The following is a 12,808-nucleotide window of genomic DNA, read 5'->3' on the forward strand; positions in this document are numbered from 1 at the left end:
TCAGAATGGTCAAGAGGTAAAGATTTATATATGGGAAGTCATATTTTTGGGTTCTAGAAAAAGGTGCGGTTTTTTGGGTATTGTACCGGGAAGCTTCCAGAAGGTTCCGGAGGATTTCGGAGGGGTCCGGAAGTCAACAAGTGGGTCAACCATGACCCAAGGGATAGCATGGGCTGCGGGGAGGCACCCTCTCCTAGGCGCACCAAGTCCTCAAAAGCTCATGTGGTTAGGGACGGCAAAAAAGAAAGGAGTCCTAGTCGGAATAGGATTGGACTTGGAGTCCAAGTCCTCTCCCCCTTAGCTGCGCCCTAGGGCTTGGAGGGGCTGTTTCCCATGCCCCTACAGCTATATATAGAGGGGAGGGTGCGCCCCAAGAGTACACACCAAGCCCTTGGCGCCCCTCTCTCTCTCCCGTTACTCCGTAGTTCCACCGCCTCCACTACAAAAAAATACACTTCCGTGATGATACGTGTTTGTCACAGTAGGTCACGTTTTCTATCATGCATGTACATCCATGAAGATTTTATGACAGAACCAAGATAGTCATACATGTGCTGTCGTAGAAGTGTTCCATGACCTTACCAAAATTATCATCACGGAAGTGTCCACTTCCATGACGATAAATGCCGCGTCATGGAAGTGTTTTCGTCAAGGGTGACCGACACATGGCATCCACCGTAACGGGTCGTTGTTAAGCTATCGGGTCCGGTTTTGGATCCGATAACCCGCTAACAGCCATGACCAATGCCGATTTTCCACGTGTAAAATTCTCATTGGCTGACGGAACCACGTGTCAGCTCCGTGTTGGCATAGGTGTCACTCATCCAATGGGTGAGATGCGCCTATGATATGTTGACACATGGACCGGCCCAAAAGTGGCCCATAAAGATTAAATGGGCCGGCCCAACTAAAGGCCGACAAGATTTAGCGGACCATAATGGGCCGGCCCAGCTAAAGGCCCACAAGATTTTGTAGAACATAATGGGCCGGCCCAGCTAAAGGCCCAACATTCTCAGTTAAGGCTCGTACGGCTAGTGTCAAATAGGCCCGTCAACGGCCCGTCCTAAACTTGTCATCATCACGGCCCATGGTCACTTCTGGCCCGTTAACAGTCCGCTAAGTATTTGGGCCGAATTACGACCGAGTGTGTTTCCGGCCTGTTAAAGGTCCTGCTTCATTTGGGCCCATTTATAGGCCATTGAAACTTTTGGCCCATAAACGACTGTGAAGGATTTGGGTCATATTCGGCCATGTCTGACATTCGGCCTGTTAGAGGCCCACTATAGATTTGGGCCACTTTCAGCCTGTTGTGACTTTCGGCCTGTTAACATCGGACGAAATCCATGGGCCATATGTGGCCCAACGTCACATCGGGCCTATTAACGGCCCATATAAAAATGACACTAATCAAGCCCGACCGAACTTCCGGCCTGTTAAAGGCCTGTGTAGTAGGTCGGCGCATTTACGGTCCGTCTGAATTTCAGCCTGTGAACGATCCGCATTGTAAATGGGCCACCATTTCGGCCTGCTAATACCAGTGGGTTATTTGGCACAATCAGGGCCCAATCTCACTTTCGGCCTATTAAAGGTCCATGTTTTTTATGGGCTCGAGATATTTACACCTGTAAACGGCCTATTGTTACCGAGGGCCCAAATTATGTTTAGGCCTGTTAAAGGCCCACTATGGGCACAAGCCTGCCAAAAAAATATGAAAGCTTATGCTGATTTAGGCCCAGATATTTTTAGTGGGCTACATGCAAATTTCGGCCCATAATCGTTTTAGCCCAATTGGAATGGGCCCAACGAATGTTGGCATGTTGGGCTCCTACGAAGCTTTCGACCGAATACATTACTAAGATAAACCTACACTATACAAAAATAGCGTCGTAATTACTGCAACCTTTGGCAGCATCATAAATGTTGTATCAAACAAAATAAATTCCAACCATACAACAAAACTCCTGTTGGCATAAAGTTTACAGTCCTTGCAGATAAAAGCACCATCAGATGTATAGAAGCATAGATCATTTGACCTGAGTGCTAATGTTTCAGGCTGTAGAATCTGATGGAGCAGCACGATCTTCCCCTTTTTCAGACATTGCTCTTGAACAACGAAGCAAATGTCTGATAGTCTGGTTTCAAAACCATTCATATCTTGACGACATTTGTCAACCAGTATTCTTGTTTCCGAAACGACGTCCATTAGGGATTGGACTTTTGTCTGGAGCACAGATATATCACTCTGTCTGGCCGAAAGATTTTGTTCAGTAGGCGATTTGGACGAGGTTACCTTCACAACCAACCCAGAATTACGCAGGAAGGTGCTTTTTTGCACTGTTAGTGGAGAGATACTGACACACTGCAGCAAGAGGTGACTTGTGCCTGTGGTAGCCTCGTCACCTTCAGGTGGTTGTGGCTGTTCAATCATTTGTTCCATAGCTTGCTGAAAGTTTGAACTTGTAGATTAGTGTACCAGATAAGTTACTAATGAGACAAAAACAAATAAAGTAGGTTTCACGTTTATACATAACTTATTTTGGTGAACTACTGTAATACATTAGCATGTATTGTAGTGCCAACTACATAATAAAATCACTTTCGGAACATATGTCCATGTAGCATTCCTACTGTATTGTCTATTTCCTCACATTTGTTGACATCTAAGGATAAAGAGACATGGTTTAAAGTAGGATGAACATAGTATGACATCATTCATATCATGGGCAAACAGATATAAAACAAACAGGCTATTGTATCATTGTGTGCGCACGTGAACATCACAACTAGATTACACATCAAGACCAAAAGAATATCCTTCATCTCTTTTAAACCATGTAAGGTGAAATGATACGTTAAGACAACTGTGCACAAAAGTGAATAGAGTAACTGACATTGGTTGCAAACCAAGTAGTTAAATGAACACATCACAGTACAAATCAGTTCAAAGGTAGGAGGAGTAAGGACTTACAACATCGGCTTGAACTGGTGTGCTCATGCCCTTCATCTTGCTGGTGTGGCAATCCTTGAAGATTTGCACTGCATTTGGTTCGGGTTCTTTTTGGTCTGCAGGGGCTTTCCTCTGTATTTGGAACAAGTCAATATAGATACGATAATATGGCACAGAAAAAGAAGGAACTAGCAGCTATTTACAAGAGCCTCGTAGTGTGCAATATAGTTATGAGATCCTGTTGTCTGTTGGAATTTCACTTTAGAACGGTTGGTCTTATTCTTCAAACAGTTAGCCTAGAAGAAGATACACTTGTAAGGCACATACATAAATACAAGTTCAATATGTGGTCTGATCAAATACATATACCCTACCTGATACTTTGGATCAGACCAGTGTTTAACAAGGACTGTCCAGTCTTCATCTATAATATATTCCACTGGAGATGTTTGGGCGATTTCATTGTTAGCCTTGCCTTCAAAGTGAGATTTTCTAAGGTGGTACCGATATTGTCGCAGAGCAGACTGAAAAACATGAGTGCATGATTGTTTAGTTGCATCATCTTTCAGATCCAACTTGAACCTCATCTATTGAAAAAAGAATGTGAGTCTTATTAGGAGGAAGCTAGAAAGTATGGGACAGAGCAAGACAATATTACAAATTGCGATGAATAACATTACTTACAGATAAATGGTCAAGGAAGGTGTTAAACTGGGTATTGTCTTTCTCATTCCTGTACTGGATCCACGTTGGGAGGATACGTGCATGACACCTAACGGCAACGGCTGCCTCTGATACTAACTTGGCTGACTCTGTAGCATCACGTGGCCTTTTTAAACCTGCCACAAAATGGATCTCCATTCTTCCTTCTTTAGATTTTGTTAATCTGTCACGCATTATCCCTGATGTCTGTTTCTGCTTGCGTCGTGGTGCTAATTCAACAACGAATATGGAAAGTGTTAGTGCACATCAAACTGTGAGAGTACATATAAAGGAGCATCCAACTGCAACTTGACTCGGTCAGGTACCGTCTTTGTGACGCCCGGGTAATTAAGCTAGAGTAATCCCACGCTAATGGTGCCACGTTACCTCCGTTACTGTTGCTAATCTATCGTTAGATCAAAACCGGTCCAAAATTCAAATTTAATATTTGGTCAATAATAAAAGTTTTCAAACATTAAAATAAAAATGTTCGGTTTGTACTAAATATTACATAGATAATTATGGTGTAGAAGACACAGTTTTAAAAAATGCATAATATTTTAAATTGAATTAAAACAGAAGAGAAAATAAATAAAAGAAAGAAAATACAAAAGAGAAAAACAAAAGACCAAAAAAAAAAGAAGAGAAACCCCCCAGGCTTCGGCCCAGCTGACCACAGGCCCAACTGGGCCAAGCCACCAGCCCACACGGCCACCCCACACCCGCAGCCTACACCTAATCTCTCCCCCGTGACCTAACTGCCGCACCCCACATCCCCCCACAACCACCCCGATCTCTCTCCCCTTCCCCGCGTGGATCTGGATCGGGGGTGCTCGCCCCCGAAAACGGTGCCCCGACCCCATCGCCTCGTCGCCTCGCGGACGCTGCCCGGTGCCCACGCCGCTGCCTGGACCTCGCCGCCCGTCCCCGTCATCCTTCCCGAAACCCTAACCCTACCGATCCACCTCGTCCTCCCTCTCCCTCGAGCGTGCCCTCGCCTGGATCGGGCACAGCCCGACGCACCTCGAGCCCGCCCGTCGCTGTTGCCACTGCCCTCGCACACGATCGCGGCCTCCTCCCATGCGCGCCCACCGTGGCCGCGCCTCGCACGCGCCCCGCTCCGTGCGCGCCCATCGTGGTCGCCTCCCCCGCTCTGCTGCGGCCTCGTTGGCCCGCGCGCCCGCCCCCTCTGCTCGCTGGCCGCAGTGCCGCTCCGGCGCCCAGTCGGACTCCGACCGTTAACGGCGCCTAGCACCCGCACCTGTCTGCCCACGCGCCTGTTTGGCCCCCTGGGGCCAATGACAGGGGGGCCCCACGCCCAGAAACGGTTTAATAAAAAAAGAATTAAATAAAATTAAATAATAATAATATGATTAATCAATTAAGATAATTAATTAAATTAATTAATCCCTTTAATTAATCTAAATTAAGCATAATTAATTAACCTAATCACTTTAATTAATTTAACTAAACCTGTTTAGTTAACTAAGTCAATGACCAATGGGACCCACATGTCAGCGACCAGTCAACACCTCTGTTGACTGCTGATGTCATGCTGACGTCATGATGACGTCAGCAAATACTATTCTGGATAATGTTGAATTGAATTAATTAAATAAATTCTAAAATGATTTAAAACTTTAGAAAATCATATAAAATAAACTGTAGCTCAGATGAAAATACTTTCTACATGAAAGTTGCTCAGAACGACAAGATGAATTCGGATACGCAGCCCGTTCATCCGCCACACATTCCTAGCATTGCAAACATGCAACTTTCCCCCTCCGGTTCATCTGTCCAAAAACGCGAAACACCGGGAATACCTTCCCGGATGTTTCCCCACTTCGCCAGTAGCTCCTACTACTACGTTAGGTCACCTCTAGCACCGCGTAATGCCATGTTACACTTTGTGATTCTTTGATTGCTCTGTTGTTTATTGTGTTTCCGCTCCGTTACTTCTTTCCGGTAGACACGGACCGACGCCGCTGCTACCCAGTACGACTACGGTGTTGACGACCCCTCCTTCTTGCCAGAGCAACCAGGCAAGCCCCCCCCCCTTGATCACCAAGATATCGCCTATTCTTCTCTATACTGCTTGCATTAGAGTAGTGTAGCATGTTACTGCTTTCGGTTATCCTATTCTGACGCATAGCCTGTCATTGTTGCTACAGTTGTTACCCTTACCTGCTATCCTACTGCTTAGTATAGGATGCTAGTGTTCCATCAGTGGCCCTACACTCTTGTCCGCCTGCCATGCTATACTATCGGGCCGTGATCACTAGGGAGGTGATCACGGGTATATACTATATACTTTATATACATGACACATGTGGTGACTAAAGTCGGGTCAGCTCGTTGAGTACCCGCAAGTGATTCTGATGAGGGGGCTGAAAGGACAGGTGGCTCCATCCCGGTAGAGGTGGGCCTGGGTTCCTGACGGCCCCCGACTGTTACTTTGTGGCGGAGCGACAGGGCAGGTTGAGACCACCTAGGAGAGAGGTGGGCCTGGCCCTGGTCGGCGTCCGCGGATACTTAAAAATAACACGCTTAACGAGATCTTGGTATTTGATCTGAGTCTGGCCACTGGTCTATACGCACTAACCAACTACGCGGGAACAGTTATGGGCACTCGACGTCGTGGTATCAGCCGAAGCCTTCGTGACGTCAGCGACGGAGCGGCGCGCGCCGGATTGGACTGGAACGCCTGCTAGGCTAGGTCTGCTTCCGGCCGCCCTCGCAACGTGCAGGTGTGCAATGGGCGATGGGCCCAGACCCCTGCGCCATAGGATTTAGACCGGCGTGCTGACCTCTCTGTTGTGCCTAGGTGGGGCTGCGACGTGTTGATCTTCCGAGGCCGGGCATGACCCAGGAAAGTGTGTCCGGCCAAATGGGATCGAGCGTGTTGGGTTATGTGGTGCACCCCTGCAGGGAAGTTTATCTATTCGAATAGCCGTGTCCCTCGGTAAAAGGACGACCCGGAGTTGTACCTTGACCTTATGACAACTAGAACCGGATACTTAATAAAACACACCCTTCCAAGTGCCAGATATAACCCGGTGATCGCTCTCTAACAGGGCGACGAGGAGGGGATCGCCGGGTAGGATTATGCTATGCGATGCTACTTGGTGAACTTACCATCTACTCTCTTCTACATGCTGCAAGATGGAGGTGGCCAGAAGCGTAGTCTTCGACAGGATTAGCTATCCCCCTCTTATTCTGGCATTCTGCAGTTCAGTCCACCGATATGGCCCTTTACACATATACCCATGCATATGTAGTGTAGCTCCTTGCTTGCGAGTACTTTGGATGAGTACTCACGGTTGCTTTTCTCCCTCTTTTCCCCCTTTCCTTTCTACCTGGTTGTCGCAACCAGATGCTGGAGCCCAGGAGCCAGACGCCACCGTCGACGACGACTCCTACTACACCGGAGGTGCCTACTACTACGTGCAGCCCGCTGACGACGACCAGGAGTAGTTTAGGAGGATCCCAGGCAGGAGGCCTGCGCCTCTTTCGATCTGTATCCCAGTTTGTGCTAGCCTTCTTAAGGCAAACTTGTTTAACTTATGTCTGTACTCAGATATTGTTGCTTCCGCTGACTCGTCTATGATCGAGCACTTGTATTCGAGCCCTTGAGGCCCCTGGCTTGTATTATGATGCTTGTATGACTTATTTATGTTTTAGAGTTGTGTTCTGATATCTTCCCGTGAGTCCCTGATCTTGATCGTACACGTTTGCGTGCATGATTAGTGTACGATTGAATTGGGGGCGTCACAAGTTGGTATCAGAGCTGACTGCCTGTAGGAATCCCCCTTTCCAACTCCTTGGCCGAAGTCGAGACTAGTCATTTAAAAACTTTTACTAACATGGTTGTGTGGCTTACGGGCCCACGTCGTCATTGGGTGGTATTAGGATCTTTTACTCCTTGTCTATACTCTGGGACTCTGATCTCTCTTCTATTCGGGTTAAGTGAATTTTGCTAAATCTAACATTAGGATCTTGTTATCACTTTCACCCGGAGAGCCCCTTATTACTGATGATCGTCTGCTGCACGTGAAGACCCTGAAGATACTCTCTGCTGATAACTCGAGAACTTGTGTTCATCGCTTTTGCAATTCCCTTTCATCGATAAACTCCTATAGATAACCACGTATACTCGCCATTCATACAATGTTTCCCAGTTGATCTTGTTATTACAAGATACCCCGAAATTCTCTCTGTTGTTCCGAGAATCGTTTGAGCTTACTGCCTTGCTGTTCTTTGTCACCTGAATACCCCTACGGATAATTCTCGCACGTACCGAGTATCCGCTCATCCCCAGTTGATTCAAGTATTTCACAAAAGTGTTCAAAATACCATTTGATCTTCCGAAAATCCTCAGGAGCCTTTTTGCTCTTGAAATTCTTGCTTACTTGCATTATCATTAATCTTAAGTCTCGTAATCTTATTGGCATCTCTTGTCATTATCATTTTGAGTCCGTTGATTCAATTTGTTGCGAATGCTCGCAATCCTCAATCAGAGCCTAGAATTCATCCTTCCGGCTCAGACGTCATTTGAAACGTGAACTGGTTATCGACCAATCAAATTGTCGTCGATTGTACCCCTAAGTCTATTCAACTTATCCATTCTTAATCAGACCATTGGCTTCTGATCCCTTGATTTGGAAATGATAATTCCTTTGCATTTGAGCTTTGAATTACTCAGTTGTTTTTATAGTCTGATGCCCTTTCATTCCTTCTTCCTCTGATAGAGTACCGATACACGCATCAGCTCTGTTGTAGATCACAAGACTCCTTGTTGGGTTATTATCCGACAGTGTCCTTCATATTCAATAACCTTGTGATCATTTCCATGGATATATAATGCCTTTGGTAATTTGTATCCTCTGCTTGATAACCATACTCTACTTTTGAGCTGGTGATAATTACTCTCGAAGCTTGTGGCATATGTTTCTTAAGTTACCCTGATGGGTTGAACCTATGCCTTCCTTAATCTGTGTGAACCCGAAAGTTTTCCAAGGTTCATACTCCTCTGGTAATTAACCAGGTAGGTCTTCGCACTCAAATTATTTTTAATAGAGCAGTGAATGAAAGGTTATGCATTGCAGAAGTGGGAGTCGACCTTGAACTTTGTGTTCATGCACATGGACACGATGTAGATCTTATCATTAAAAGCTTCTCTTAAATTAATTATTCCCTTGGTATAAGTTCATCTTATATCTGGGATCTGGCCTTTTGCAAACGTGGTTCCAACCATGTTCTCCTTTAAATACCATTTCTCGTACAAGTTAAGCACTTGTCTTCTGCAGAGCAATACCCCAGTCCAACCTCTACTTTGGTTTGTCGTCGAGTATTACCCCCCTGGTATCTCGAGATTATCACGGAACTGCATAACTTCTTATGAGTTCTTCATCAAGTACTACATTCTCACTGATTACAGTTTTTCACGGGCTTCGAGTTATTAAACACTCAAGGACATCGATAACTGAATCGAGTCCGCGTCGCGATTAAACAACTCTTAGTAATCTTCTTTACTTGCGAGTTTGTACTCGATCACGTCATTCCTAGCCTGATTGGCTATATCATTATCGTGCTAAATTTTAACTGTGCTACCGGGTCCTTCTTCCCGGAGCACAAATTGCGACGGTGAGCTAATCTTACAATCGATCTTCCTCGTCATATCGTTTGTCCTTGAACAGCAAGCTTGATTTCGAGTTTGTGTCGTACCCATGGTTCCAATAACTTTTTGTTTCATCATTCCTTTGACTTGATGTCATCGCCGATCAGTTACATCTTCTCGAAACCTCTCGACAAATGTGTCGTGATCGTCATCAACATTCTGAGGTCTTCCAAGATATCTATTGAATTCTTTATGAGAAATAGCATCCTTTGCCCTCGATGATTTGGGTTATCATCGACAACATTATTGCATTCCCTCCAACACAAAACTTGTTCCTGTTTTATGTTGTACCTTGAGTTCCTTGCTATCCAACTTATGTTATGTTCTACCGCGGAGTATTACCATCTTTGATGTCAAAAATGTTGTGAGGATTGCTCCACCTCTTAAGAATTCTTGCTATAATGATACTTCTCACCATCACCATTCTTTCTTGGTCCTCGTGTTGATTCCAACCGGGGTACCCACAAGTGAACGGTGTTGTTTGGATTCTGCACTTCTAGCAACCCTATTGCTTTGAAGTTAATGGTCGATAATTCATTCTTAGCCTATCGGTTGCTGAACCACCATTCTAACATTGATCATGCTACCTAACCCCATATTTCGGGTCCACCTTTCAACCAATGTTTAATTCTGTATGTTTTCCTCGAGCATACCTCATTATGTCATCTGATTTGACAAATGTTATCTCCTTATTCACATAGTTGTGGAAATCCATCCTTTTGGAAATCTCAAGGAATTGTCGCTGAGTCCACCAGCCACCTTCTCGTCCTCTCCTTGGTTAAATAATGAACTCTTGTTTTGGAACTCGCTTCCATAGTTCATTTCCAAGAATCTTACATTATCATCTCGTCAATGTGTGTTACACCTTTCTTCTCAGGCATCCTGAATCTGAGTTATCCTAACACCGATCAGATCTGAATCTCGGTCAGCTATGATGGTTGGAGCATATTTTCAAGAGTTATAACATTGATCTTTATATGACCCGGTAAGGTGATGTCATGCCTAGCACACTAGACCGGAGTACCTATTATTATAGTTCTTCCTTTCAGCAAGGTTATCCATTCTTCCATGAGAAAATTGTAACACTTATTCTACAAGTTTTTCCTGATGGATCCTTCCTGTATCCAAAGTCTCATCTTTGCTTGAAGACCATGTCAATGCTATCTCGAAGCGTGTCTGTGGTACTCCGATTTCCAATAAGAGCATTTGAAGAACAATGCTAAATTTTCTTTGTCCATTATCCAAACACCGTTGTATGGGTGATGTCAAGAAATTTCTCTCCCCTTACCTAAAGGGTTTTCTACTTCTATCCAATCATGGATATCATGCTCTGCTTACCCTTGGGAAGGATATACCCCTGAAATATGTGTTTAAACACATTTTCCTTTCCATTGTTCTGTTAATCTGATAAACACCTTTTCCTTTCCATTGTTTTCTTTAACCTTTCTGGTGATCACTTTGATCTAAGCAGTATTAATTCCCTGCTTATGTGAACACCTCGGTGTACAACCCTGTCAGTAAGACCCCGTTACTTTTGTTGATGACATTTCGGTAACCGCCGATGGACGAGAACTTTGCCTACTGGTCCGCCTCGTTTCAACGAGCAAGAAAATGGTTCTCTTCGTCCCTCGCCTTTGGTACCGATGTTGTTGCCGACATAATCGACAGGCTACCCTCTGACATGTCTTGCTATCATGACCGTGCAAGATGTCACCGTTCCTCCTACTTTTAATCCACATGGTGGGCCCATAACCCACAGTTCCACAGGATCGAAACCTGACTCTCCTGTACACCCCCTGTTCCCAAGGATGTTCCTCGCGCGTGGCCTCGTATATAATTCACGAGCCACCTCCCGTGAGATCATCAATTCTGGTATCAGACACAAAACTTATTCCCATTGCTCTGGACCCCTTTTACACTTTGTTTCAGGCATCGAAGGATTTCCTACCCGCTTGAAACTTCTCATGGTACCTTCTTACTTTGCTCTCGATATTTTCTTAAAGTTCCAGTTCGAGAGTTACTTTCCGCCACCTTCCCCGATGTTAGCTACCAGATAGTCAACCTTGCAGAGGTCCGTTCTCCCGGAATACCCCCTTTATACATTCGTAAGTACGATTGAGTTCCAGAAGAAAGGATGCCGACTTCAGCATGATGACCTGAAGCAGAGAAATGAAGACATCAACATAATGGATCGACCTCTCTGAGAATAGCAACCAAGACCGAGAAGACTCGTTAGAATTTCGCGACCAAATCCCTTCCCCCTTACTCCCCCTCTTAAATCTCGGGACGAGATTTCTTGTAGTGGAGGAGAATTGTGACGCCCGGGTAATTAAGCTTGAGTAATCCCACGCTAATGGTGCCATGTTACCTCCGTTACTGTTGCTAATCTATCGTTAGATCAAAACCGGTCCAAAATTCAAATTCAAAATTTGGTAAATAATAAAAGTTTTCAAACATTAAAATAAAAATGTTCGGTTTGTACTAAATATTACATAGATAATTATGGTGTAGAAGACACAGTTTTAAAAAATGCATAAATATTTTAAATTGAATTAAAACAGAAGAGAAAATAAATAAAAGAAAGAAAATACAAAAGACCAAAAAAGAAAGAAAGAAGAGAAACCCCCCGGGCTTCGGCCCAGCTGACCACAGGCCCAACTGGGCCAAGCCACCAGCCCACACGGCCACCCCACACCCGCAGCCTACACCTAACCTCTCCCCCCATGACCTAACTGCCGCACCCCACATCCCCCACGACCACCCCGATCTCTCTCCCCTTCCCCGCGTGGATCTGGATCGGGGGCGCTCGCCCCCGAAAACGGTGCCCCGACCCCATCGCCTCGTCGCCTCACGGACGCTGCCCGGTGCCGGCGCCGCCGCCTGGACCTCGCCGCCCGTCCCCGTCATCCTTCCTGAAACCCTAACCCTACCGATCCACCTCGTCCTCCCTCTCCCTCGAGCGTGCCCTCGCCTGGATCGGGCACAGCCCGACGCGCCCCGAGCCCGCCCGTCACTCTTGCCACTGCCCCGCCTGACGCCGTCGCCGCATCGCCTCCGCCGACCGCCTCTTCATCGACTTCGCCCATAGAAGCAAGCCCGAGACCACTACCTCGCCGGATTGGCCTCGTCTTCCACCTCTGCCTGCCGGTCATCGCCGTCGGGTCCGCTGCACTGAGCCACTTCTGGCCTCCCCGAGCCCTCCTCTGCAACGATGTGAGCATCCGGCTCCCCTCTCCTCCTCTCTCTGCCCTCGCACACGACCGCGGCCTCCTCCCGTGCGCGCCCACCGTGGTCGCCTCCCCCGCTCTGTTGTGGCATCGTTGGCCCGCGCGCCCGCCCCCTCTACTCGCTGGCCGCAGTGTCGCTCCGGCGCCCAGTCGGACTCCGCCCGTTAACGGCGCCCAGCACCCGCACCTGTCTGCCCACGCGCTTGTTTAGCCCCCTGGGGCCAATGACAGGGGGGCCCACGCCCAGAAACGGTT

The sequence above is a fragment of the Triticum aestivum genome, chromosome 5D (assembly GCF_018294505.1).
Source record: "Triticum aestivum cultivar Chinese Spring chromosome 5D, IWGSC CS RefSeq v2.1, whole genome shotgun sequence".
Classification (NCBI taxonomy): domain Eukaryota; kingdom Viridiplantae; phylum Streptophyta; class Magnoliopsida; order Poales; family Poaceae; genus Triticum; species Triticum aestivum.